This window comes from Ixodes scapularis, unplaced genomic scaffold (genome assembly GCF_016920785.2).
Source record: "Ixodes scapularis isolate PalLabHiFi unplaced genomic scaffold, ASM1692078v2 PGA_scaffold0__279_contigs__length_252992795, whole genome shotgun sequence".
Taxonomy (NCBI): Eukaryota; Metazoa; Arthropoda; class Arachnida; order Ixodida; family Ixodidae; genus Ixodes; species Ixodes scapularis.
The window spans coordinates 108,762,380-108,775,282 of NW_024609835.1; positions in this window are offsets into that span (position 1 = coordinate 108,762,380).

The following is a 12,903-nucleotide window of genomic DNA, read 5'->3' on the forward strand; positions in this document are numbered from 1 at the left end:
TTGACAGCAGGCGTCATTCGTGTCGATGCATTCGTAGCGTGTATGTTGAGCTTAACCAGTGACTTTACGTTGAGCGAGTGGCGCACAGTTCAGCGCTGCGTTTTAGGCTCATCATCTCAACTTTTATATGCGTGCGGAGTCCGCGCTTCCCTTAATGTGTATTCTTTTGTGCGGGAAGAAAAAAGAAATCGTACTTTCTTCTCTTAGACATTTTAAACAAAAGTTACGGATATCTTTTAGGTTAACTCAGCTGGGCCATCGGCAAATCGCCTTCCTCACCTGACCGCTCGCATTCCCGGTGGCAAGTGGCGATTCGCACATCGTTCAACCGGATTTTATTTACAGATGCCCGATGTACTCGTAGGACGCTCGGGGGCTATGAGGGATATCAGACTGACGAGTAATAGCTCAACGGCTGATTACGTATATCTTGACCGTTTTGTGAGCCCTCGTAAACACGTTTCATACACACACGAATACAAACATGGTGTCCCGGAATCGAAAATGCTTACAAGCAACTGCAGCAAGCGCGTGAAGGTGCGCTCTAAGAAATGCCTGCGCGTCTACTTACAAACCACTCGAAAAGCCAATCTCTGCAATCTACGAAATCAGCTCAGCGAATGATAAAGCTGAAAATCGAACTATTTAGACCTCAAAATTAAGTCGGCTCTTTGGCATTACGCAATGCAAGCATGACGCTTGGCATTGCGTAATGCCACAGCGCGGACTTCATTTTTAGGTCTAAACCACAGGTCTCAATGACAGTTGCTGGATCGCGCCTCCCCGCTCCGCGAGTGCGGCCACCGAACGGCAATCTTGCATGACGCGTTGCTTTTTTTTTTTTTCTCTCTCTTTTTTTCGTTTTGCTAGCGTCGCAGAGGCCGGCGGCAGCGTGCTACACACGTTTTCTACTCGTTCGTCGTCATTCGCCGAAGACTTTCTTTAAGATTCTGTGTGACGCGTCATACTAAACACCCTGTATATATATCGGCCACGGAGTTCTGGATCGTCCGGCTGTTCCGGTGAGTTGCTATCAATAAAGGGCCGGGGGGCAGGGGGGGGGGGGGGGGGGGGGAGGAGGAATCTGTACGTGCCCTTATGTACTATTAACCATGGCATACTCTAATGGATCACATGGGAACACGAATAGAGCAACGCTGTGGAGCAAGGAGGGTTTTCTAAGGCAAAAGTACAAGACGGCGAGAATGAAAATCTTTGAAGCGCGGCCCATATCGTCGTGTGCAATCTGTTGACCAATCACGATTAGGCGAGCCGCGCTCCGAAGTCAAGGGCAATTAAGTAGGTTGATAATGATCCAGCACTGATCAGTGATGAGGAGCTGTTCTGCACGGTATTCTGTAAATTGTCTAACGACGAAAAAAAGACGTACCTTTCCCCCTCTTTCGTCACCACTGGACGCTGGATCAAGCTCGTTTCTGGACCGCGAGTGCCGCAAGTATACAGTCGTCAGAGTAAAGTAAGACACCGACCCAGAGGCACATACGGCTTCGCGCACATTGCACTCGCAAAACACATCCACAAGGCGTCGACTCTTGATCGGTATCCAAGCGTGCAAAGGCACAGAGACACACCACTTTGGCGTGCCAAGGAAACTTTGAACACGACGTGAGACCGGCGAAACTTGATTTCGACGAGTTATGCTTTCTTCCTGCGGCACTGCGCTTTCGTAAAAATGTCCACGTGTTCTCAACGGCAAGTATCACGGCTCACACAGGATCTAAAAGAATGTCTTTGGCGCATGACGACGAACGTGTGGAAAACGTGTCTTTAGCACGCTGCCACCGGCCTCTGCAACGCTAGCAAAACGAAAAAAGAAAACAAAAAAACATGCAAGATGGCCGTCCGATGGTTGCAACCGCGCTGCAGCGAACAAGCGCGGGGATGCGCGATCCAGCAATTGTCATCAAGATCACTGCTCTAAACGGATATTCCGCCTTATCATTCACTGACCTGATTTCCTACATCGCAGAGATTTGCTTCTTGAATGTTTTGCGGGTAAGTAGACACGTAGGCATTTTTAAAGTACAACTTCACGATTGCCATTGTGCCTATTCATGATAAGCATGGTTCTCTAGAAGTAGTTTTCTAAAGCCTTATACTTGCCAAACGTACGCTAGCGATGTTCTTTTCTGCAGGAGGCTCACGACGATGCAACGGATAGTTACATTTTAATAGTTATAGTTAGGCCGTTACTAACTCAAAGTGGTTAGGAGCCTAACTATACCGAGCGTTAATATTTTCCTAATTATGCCTTTTGGTAGAGACCAATAAGACACTAATCTTTTTTCTGTGAAATGCATACTTTTCAGAGGAGCGATTTGGTCAGCGTTCCGTGGAACCTTTTTATAACCGTATTTGTTTATTATCATCTTCACTCTCGCGCTCGCAAATCCGATAAGAGCGGGAAAAAAATAACAAAACATTTCTAATTATAAAAAAAAACTGTAGAGATGAGGAAATACAAAATTGAGTGCGAGTCATACTAAAACGTGAAAGCCGTATCAAACGCCGTAGCAACGAGATGTCTTCGCTCATACCAGAAAAAAAGTCGCGACTAAATTGGAAAGCTAAAAGGCACGATTTGTATTATGTTACTCTTTTCAATTGAGTCTTTTATTCTCAACCATCGATGTTTCGCAGACCTCTTGTGGATCGGCGGGGGTGATGGAGGACCCCGTTTGTGGTGAAGGGAGGGGAACGGTATAGGTTAAATATAATAATGATTTAATAAATGAGTATTACTAAGGGCTAGTGCAAAGTAGACTTTTCTTACTGACATACACACGAGAAAACTCGCCCGAAAACTGAAACATTTCTTGTCGGTCTGAAAAACGACAACTTTTATTGCCGGGCTTTCCTGATGAGGCAAGGCTTCGCGGACCCCTAGAATGCCTTCGCGGATCCCCATTTGAAAACCACAAACTCAAACTGTTACAAGATTTTACCAAAGAAAAAATAAGCATTAACACTTGCACTTTTTTCTAACTTTAGGCACCAGTAACGACGACTCTACCCTAAGCGGGAGAAATCACCCGAATTTTCGCATTACCAAGATACGGCAGTGGCTTATATTTATTGAAAAAAAAATTAAAAAAGGCACACTTACCTTGCTCTCCGCGGTTTTTTTCGGTGGTGAAGTGTTGCCTGTAGCGTGCACTCCACCGTAAAAACAAAAACTCCGCCACCTGCACTACACGCAGAGGCGATATTTCGTTACGAAGTTCTCACAATGTAGATGCGACGCGAACAAGAGCTGAACCGTTTAAAGGGACACTGACACCCCCCCAAAAAATATTTTTCATTTTTTGCCAGGCGCTTCATTATGGTGTCGGAGGACTACCCAATTAATATTTTGCAACAGAGTAGCGTATTTTTTTAATAAAGCCAAAAGACGCAACTGCTCGAAACCGAAACCGAAACCCGACGGAGGTTGGAGAAGTGGAGAGAAGAGAGTGGAGTGGCGGAAGTCACGTGGCTACACCCGACCGTGTTTTTTTTTTTTTTTTTTTTGTCTCTCTCCTTCTTGTAGCAGACGACATGCGGCGTACGGGAACTGTTCGCCGTGGGATTCTTTTGCAGTTATGTATGTTCCGCTCGTTGTTCTGTACTCCAAGATGAGTTGTTTTGTACATTGAGGAGATGGAGATGAGTAGTGAGTGCCCGTGGTGAATTTTGATCGGCTCCGAAAAGAATACACCCAAGATGTTGCGTGAAGAGCTGGCTCACATGTCCTGCGTCCGAAACAGAAGTGGCATTGTGCGACAGAGTTTCCGAAAGATCAACGGGATCGGGACCAATGGCTGGCTGCATTTCCTGTAGACCATTTACGGGCACCTCGGAAAGCGGACGCTACCTGATTTATATGCTCCTTGCATTTTGTGGAAAGTGATTACATTGAGTTCGCAGGTGTCAAAAAGGAAATCCCATACCATTTAATTCAGCGACGTGTCGTCCACAACATTTGTTTCTTATATTTTTTTTTTGTTTCTTCAGTAATAATTGTAAAAAAAAAAAAGAAATGTAAACATCAGAAAATATTATAAAAAAAAGTTCCACGGGGGATCGAACCCGGTCCTACCGCGTGTGAAGCGGACGTCTTACCCACTGAGCTACTGGGGCATGCCGATATTGGGGGATCTCTTTCCTTAGTAACAATTCAGCCGATAAACTGTAAGTTGGAAAGTTTGCTGCCGATTTTTCTCTAGCAAAAGCACTCCAGGGTCGAAGTCGGGATGCACCACGCATTGGCGACATTCTCACCTAGTAAAGAAATCGTACGCGTGCATATTCAACTCGAAGTAGACACGTCGCGCTTGACGTTTGCGCGAGCGATGTCTTCAGCCACAAGAAGGGAGTGACGGCACGGAGACGTCTTCGTGCAAATCGGCTTGGTGGTCGGGCGTGTCGTACGGCACGAATACCAATTCTTTTGAACAGTCCCTAATTTCTCTTTTAAAGGCGGACAAAATTCGCCGGTACCGCGAACGACAGTTCTGAAATAGAGGTCCCACGCCCGTCGTCCGCTGCCATCGCCGTCCCCGCGAGTCCCACGATACGCGAAACGACGCACGCACAGAATGCTTCCGGTTGTCTGTGGAACTTTTTTTTCAATCAACGTATTTGCAGGTTTTTAGAAGCCACAAAAAATGGGTTTCATATTTTTTTCTTTTTTTAATATTGAGTGTGTGCCTTCAGTGACCCACGACTTTGATTAAATTTGGTGGTCGCATCGATACCTTAGAAAACGGCCCGTGACCGCGGAAAAGATAGTGAGCGAGACTCGAACCGGCAAGTTCTTGATCGGCGGTTTTCGGGCGGAAAGAAACCGAATTTCGAGCCGCAAATTCTGTTCTGGGTAGTTGAGCTCTCATATGTCACGTACAACTAAAAACCTCGGCGAGCATAAATACCCTGTCAGTGTCCCTTTAAAAAGAACCAGCAAACGAACGTAAAAACAATTAGTGTCTTTCAGGAACACCGCAGCCGGTGCCGTTTTCAAAGCTACTGAACTTTCGCTGCATTACTTATTTATTTTCCTTCTCTATACGCAAGTTAGAAGCGAAAACAAAAAAAAACGCTGAGGAGGTTTCCTGCCGACAGGCGACCTTCTGAGGCCGAAGGCACGGGTGACCTTGTGGGCCCCAGCGGATGGCGGCTCTTCTGCCGTCGTTCATTGGATCGGCAGATGAGATTGCTACTCGTGAGGCAAGGAGGAAAGAGAACAGGTCTCTTGGGGGGCAAGCAGTACGTGCAAGGGACTCCTCGATTCCCATGTGTTCTGTAGTCCTAAGCCTAATGCCCATTTCACGCTTTCATCATTTAAGACTCGTTCCCCTGTCAGCTTCCGCGTTAAATAACCAAGCGGGAGAAAGAGTTTTGATTGCGGGTTTTGTCCGCACCGGCATGCCGGTTCTCGGCCGTGATTTGACCTGTCGCTTGCTTTGATAACAGCTCCCGCGCATGCGCAGTCAAAGCACGACGGAAGACAAGGAAGGCGCGTTAGAGGAGGAGCTCCATGCTAGCTTATGCTAAAGCCCATTGACGATATTTATTAGTGATTTCACGAGCCTTCGGCAGCCTTGTGCCCGTTATCGGGAAGTATACGTAACCCAATAACGTTACTCGTCAGTCCGTCAGCAATAAACGCGTTACTGATATTCGTTACTGTCCTGCAAAAGTAGCGAAGCAAATTCACCGCTGATTTCAACAAACAACGTTTGAAGTAACGCAAACTCACGTTTGCGTTAGTTCCAATTTCAGCATTATTTGGCAGCGATAAAAGCGGATACAAAGTTCGACAACTATTGAACTTTTACAGAGGGATTTCATAGCTGTTATAAAAGTTTGTTATATATATGTATATATATTTTTTTGATCTGACTAAATCAATTTTTTTTTTTTTTTTGCTAATGATACTGTGACTTTCATGTAGTTAGGGGGACTAACAAAATGTATCAGTACCTCGTCAAAAAGAAAAACTACTTAAAAAAAAAAAAATTCGTGTGTATATGAGGTGTTTTGTCGTCTCTTTTAAACTTGTTTCATAGATATCTGTCGGACAGGAAGAGTAGAATAAAAATCTTGAATAGCTTCTCAGATGTATTTACTCCAACTTCGGGAGTCCCTCAGGGATTGAATTTGGGGTCGCTACTTTTTCTTATATTCACCAGTGATATAGAATTTCGCATACAAAATCCGAAACTGCTCTTATTTGCGGACGATATTAAGTTCGATTGTTTTGTTCCCTTGTACGAGTTAGACTGGAGTTTTGTAGTTCAGTGTGGAATTCGCTAACAATAACCGACGCTGCACGGATAGAAAGAGTTCAGAAGAGATTTATACGCCTTGTTTACGATGGATATTTTGATAGAAAATATTATTTTAATTATGAATACATTCTTAGAAAACTTTTACTACAGAACCTGTCAAAAAGAAGAATTGCTCGTGACATTATATTTTTATACAAAGTGGTTCACGGCCAAATAGATAGCAATCTTGTGTCGTCTTTAAACGTTTACGTACCGGCCGGTGTCGTTAGAAACTCAAGTGTCTTTTATACATCTATTCAAACGAGATCGTCCCCTTTGGCTCGAATGCAACTTTGTTTAAATGAACTTCCGACTCATGTAGACATATTTTTAAATATTTCTGCGTTCAAACGACTACTTGATATGCATATTTTTGGTTTCTGATTTGTGAAATGTTTTTTTGATTTCGAGAGCATATGTCACTTGAGATTGTGTACTGTTTCACGTGTTTTTTTCCTCCTTTTTTTAACTTTTTATGTGCCACCACTCTGTAACCAATAGGTTGTTGTAGGGCATGATACAAACAAAGGATTATTATTATTATTATTATTATTATTATTATTATTATTATTATTATTATTATTATTATTATTATTATTATTAGGTCCGTCTACAGGGATAGTACGCAGCGTTCTGCACCTGTGCTGCCTCACTTAGATGGGTTTGGTGACTTGTTAAGTTGCATTAATGTTGATGAAGAGTCCGTACGATCCTGTATTAAGAAAATGAGAGCAACATTATCAGTAGGGCCCGACGGCATTCCCTCTGCGATTCTCAAAACGTATCACGACATATTCACGCCGGTACTGTGCTCTATATTTAACAACTCGTTAAGGTTGGGAACCTTTCCTGAAACGTGGAAAGTCGCTGCTGTTGTTCCAGTCTTAAAGTCGGGAAAAAAAGGTGATATTTGTAACTATAGACCTATTTCTCTTCTCTCTCCATTTTCTAAGCTCTTTGAAATGGTAGTTCATCAATTCCTGTCTTTCAAATTTCGAAACTTAGCAATTCCCAATCAGCATGGTTTTATGAGCGGCAGATCAACAACTACCAATCTCGTTAGCTTTATGTCTGCTGCATCTCGTGTAATATGTAACAGAGGTCAGTTGGACGTTGTCTACTTTGACTTAAGTAAGGCTTTTGACGTAGTCAATCACATTATTCTTTTATCCAAACTTTCCTCCTATGGAGTATGTGGCTCAGTACATGACTGGTTAAAAAGCTACTTGTCAGAGAGAGAGGCATATGTCCGGGTTAACAACATGAACTCTTCGTTGTACAGGACTCGCTCTGGCGTTCCTCAGGGATCTGTTTTAGGACCCCTTCTGTTCACAATTTTCGTAAATGACGTCTCTTTTGCTGTTTTAAATTCTTCATTCCTGCAATATGCTGACGATATAAAAATTTATCGAGAAATAGTTACTGAACGTGATTGTGCTAAGCTCCAGGAAGATGCATGTTCTTTCTACCGATGGTGCTCTGAAAATGACCTTCTCTTGAACCCGTCCAAAACCAAGGTCATGACGCTCTCTCGGAAAACTCACAATATCTCTTTTGCATATAATATTCAAGGAGAGACTTTGTCTCGAGTAAGTGTAATGAAAGATCTCGGAGTCATGGTTGATTCTGGGTTGCGTTTCTCTGATCACGTCGGTAGGCTGGTTAACTCGTCTTTGCGAATGTTGGGTGTTGCCTCTCGCTTAACCAGGGAGTTCAAAAACCCGACGGCTTTTATCACGTTATACTGCTCGCTATCCAGGTCACAGTTAGAATATGCCTCAGTTGTTTGGAATGGAATTTCTAAAAGTCACTCCTTGGAGATCGAACGTGTGCAAAAAAAGTTTGTTTCTATCTTTAAACATCGCTACATAAAGGAGGATGTTCACTGTTTAACATATGAGTCTGCGTTAGAGCGTGTTGGTTTGCTTAGCTTGCACCGGCGTCGGGAGAACGCGGACTTACTATTTTTGTTTAAAACGCTGCATGGACTCATCAAATCTCCGAGCCTGTTATCTGAACTGTGCCTTAGGGTCCCACGTGTGCCTACTCGTCTTCTGTCATCTTTTTATGTTTCTAGAATGTTTAGTCCGGTAAACCCAATTGTGAGAATGGCTCAGCGTTTGAATCATTACTCTGAAAAACTTGATATTTTCAACCCTTGCTACAGGACGTTTGTCCTTTCTATTAAAAACTTGCCCGTGCAGGATGAGCATTGCTGAATTGCTTTGTTATGTCTGAATGTCGTCATCTCCATGTCGTATTTTCTGGTGGTGCAGTTGTCCTTCGGTCTTGTGTTCCGTCTCTACTGTTACTGCCTCGTTTTTATTTCATTGTACTAATTACTCGTGCACTGCCTAGTATTATGCTAAAAATGTATCTTATTTTCTGCGGAGATGTGTATAGTGTGTTTTTTTGTTTTTTGTTTTTTTTTTATCCACCAGTGTACCAGCACCAAGACCTCAGGGTTGTTCCTGGGCACTGTATAATAAAGATTGATTGATTGATTGATTGATTGATTGATTGATTGATTGTGTGTACAGAGGAGGGAGGTAAATTTCGTCGTATTTGTATCTGCTGAATCCAAATATCACGAGCGTTTTACCTAAAAACATCACTAACTGAAGAAAATATGTGATGAAAACAGAACCGACCGTAACGGCATGCCATTGGCTGTTTGTGCCTTCAGTGTTACCGTCTCAAGACAGGACCATATCGGTTTTCGCTTGCTCCGTCGTTTGCTTATTCAATTCCGGACTCTTTTTTTTTTTTTTTTTTTCAGTTTTTGTTGACTTTTGAAGCGGCCCGTGTCCGCAGGAGCCTCGACTTGACAACGTATGTGCCTATCAAAGAGGCGGTGCAACGATTTCACACTTCGGCCAAATAATTGTGGGAGTTGGTCTCGGTTATTTCTAGATCCAAGAACAGAAAACCATTTCTGCTTCCGTGCGCTCGTTTTCATTCAAACAAAATGGCGAAGATGGAAGTTTTGGGCGCCTCTCAACTCGTGCATCGGCGACAGAGTATTTCCGAGTCACGTGCGCAGTGACATCTCTGGGCGATCATGTCACTCCCGGATGGGCTCTGTGACCTCTGTTTTTTTGGTCCTTCAGCGCTCTTCCTGCAATCCTGAACACTGTGTAACCGTGTTCTCGACCAACGCAGCGTCATGGCGTGTTGTTCCCTGACACCACGAACCTTTGAGGGGTTCCTCGCGCTGTACACGATGAGTGAGAAGATTTTGGTTTAGAAACAGGGGACTCCAGTTGGGGCACAGCAAAACAGCGGACTCGATAGGCATTGCCCGTGATCGCGGTGGACGATACGATCGTACAGTACATTGAGAAACACGAGAAAACGAAAGTTTAGACTCTTATCTGCTCCTTGAACCAACCAAACTGCTAGACTTGACTCGAGACGTTGCTGAGGCTCTTTAATCTATGTACAAATATTCACGCAAGTTGGGCTTTTGGCACAGAACGGCACATCGGCAGATCATTGGGTAGTACAAGCAGTTCGATCATTGCTTGCGCGTTGGCTCATGAGACTTCGTTTTCACCATCGTTAGTGCGCTCCCACGCACCCGGAAACAAGATGCTGTCTGAGCTGCAGCACGAACAAACCCGTGAACGACGGAAAGGCAACAAGGCGTGAAGTTGGGCTAGTTGGTTCATAATGCAAACTTGGAAACGGAAAGGAAAGGAAACTGAAAGGGTGGCGCGCAGAAGGGGTGGTTAGTATTCAGTATTAGTATTCACTAGCACCAAAACCCTTTTGCATCAAAATGGTCACTCCTAAAAAATTGTCGCAAACGCGTTTAAAAAAAAAAAAATCTGTTTTTGATATGACGTGGATAAAGAAAAATTAGAACAAAAACAAAAGAGAAACCACCAAAAATGTGTGTCCACCACTTGGCCCGTAGTTCCAGACGGTCTTCCCTGGCTCGGCTCCCAAGTGACCCGTTCGTCCGCCTTGGTTTCATCTTCGCCACTCACACAGGTCACAACAGCCGCTACAGCCTCTGTGAAGTCACAACAACGAGAAAGGTGGGCGGGCTGTGTGTCGCCCTGGCTCACTGGGGCCCGGAGGGCTCTGGCTTCGGACTCCTCAGCAGCGCGGCAACACTTTTCCCACCTTGCTAGATGACGCTTCGTCGCTTCCACCAGCTCTGCCTCGCGCACCGTGGCCTCGCGTTGTTGAAGCAGCGGCTGTGGTGGTCCTGTGTTCTGCCGCTGTTCGTGTTCTGGGCATTTCGCCAAGCCCAGAACCTCATCGAGAGCCCTTCCTGCCGTTTCGCTTGGTTGTAGACGCGGGCACCGGCTGAAGATGTGATGTCCTCGTCGCCGAGGCCACATAGTCTGCACGTCGCGTCGTCATCCCTGAAGAGCTCTTCTCTTCTTTTCCGCGTGAGCAGTGCACCGTTTGTTGACTTCCGGTAGATGTCGCCAAGAAAAAATTTAATAATCTGCTTTCTGACTTTTTTTTTTTTCGCGTGTCTATTTATTAGACATTCACATCAAGGGGAATAGCCACATAAATACAGGGTGATACAAGGAGACGTCAGGCTCTTTAAATCGACCGGAAAATTCGGTTTCTTAACCTATCGCGCTACGACTTTGTGCAGCGTTGCCCACAGATGGTGCTTTTTTTTCTATTTTTTTTTTTTTTTTTTTTTGCAAAAATTTGCAAAGAGCGAATTTACCTGAGGAAAAAGTAAAAAAAAAAGGAAAAGGCTTAGCTCCTATGGAAACGCAGCGAAGCCACCGGTCTGCAAACAACACGGCGCCGTTTCGCACGGGAGACAAGAGATGGCGCAAGCGGTCGCGACGCCAACTGCCGCCAACGAACGAGCAGACGACGCCGAGAGCCGGCGTATTTAGCAGACAAGGAACTGCAGTTCCTTGTTGTTACCGCGCCTGTTTTTGTTTTCTGCGACTGTCGCCGCCTGCGGAACGCGCGCCACTTTTGAGTCGAAAAGATAGTCTGCTAAAGACGCTGGCTCTCGGCGCCGTATGCTCGTTCGTTGGCGGCGTTCGTTGCGCCATCTCTTGTCTCCCGTGCGAAACGGCGCCGTGTTGTTTGAAGACCGGTGGCTTCGCTGCGTTTCCATAGGGGCTAAGCCTTTTTCTTTCCTTACTTTTTCCTCAGGTAACTTCGCTCTTTGCAAATTTTACAAAGAAAAATGCACCATCTGTGGGCAACGCTGCACAAAGTCGTAGCGCGATAAGAAACCGAATTTTCCGGTCGATTTAAAGAGCCTGGCGTCTCCTTGTATCACCCTGTATATACATAAATAAATATATTAGAAAAAAAATACTATACTTTTCCAGCATGGCTCTATGCTCAAACGACAAGATTCTTTTAACAACTTTAGATTGAGCATAAAGTTTAACAAATCGCTTACAAACGAGATCCTCAGAGTAACGTCACACAGCACTTCCTGTAACCGCCACACGCGGCTGCAGATCGGCAAATAATTCGTTTTTTCCTTTGCGATTACGCAGCGGAATCACTGTATTTCAGGGGAAGGATACATGCTTTCGTTTACTTGTGGAACGCTAAGCAATATAAAAAATACAAACGGTAAATATATTTTTTTCAACCTTAAAAACGTTTCACTATCCCTTAAACGTGACAAGTATGCGTAGTTTCACTGCTGAATCATAAGACCCCGTCCTCCAAGTAGTGGGCGATTCCCTTCTCGCGATCTTTCTTGAATCGCCTCCCAGTAAACGAATAAAACTTCTCGGGAGACAGATATTTACCCTCTGTCTAATACCATGCTGTGACATTTGAGTACACAACGATACCTAGTGCCCTGTCCTTTTGTTTTCGGTACATTACGTTACAAAGCGCCAGGCTTCCGCGTCTTCTGCTCTGAGCGAGGGAAGGCAATACCGGGAAGGAGGAAACCGACGAAACGCTAAAGAAAGGAGGAGGTTTCCCCTCTTCACTACAGCCTTCCGTCTGCTTCCTCCTCCCCAGCCTTCCTTTACCTCGCGCTACCTTCTTGAGTTCCTACGGACTATAATACAGGCTTGGACGAAGTTCCACCACTCTACTATAACTACTGTAGTTTAACTACTTTTCCGAGTAACTTGGTAAATTTCAATCACAAATTTATTTGGGGTATTAATAGTGTAATTTAACTACGCTTTTCAGCTAACTTCTACTCAAATTACTAACTACGTTCGAAATTGACTGCTATTTTTTCTCCTCACAAAACTTTTAGCGCAGAAATAGATAAGACACCGGCAGATGAAGTGGCATTCCCGAAAAGGGTAAATACAATCCGTTCCCACGCACTTATACTCCGCAGCCGTCGAAACTGCATCACAGGCGTCCTCGGGCCAAAGTGGCGACGAGCAGCCAAAACATAACACCGGCGAGCACGAACACAGGCGGAGATGCTTAACAAGACTTTGTCGGGTTTTGACCTAATCCGGTAATGCACGCAGGCGCCGTGCCTCCAGCTGCAACCTTGAAAGACGGGGACACTCCGAGGGTTGTTGTTGTTTTCATGTTGTTTGCCTTTAGTGAGTTCGGACTCAAGCGGTGGTTTCCATGAAAGACGCTA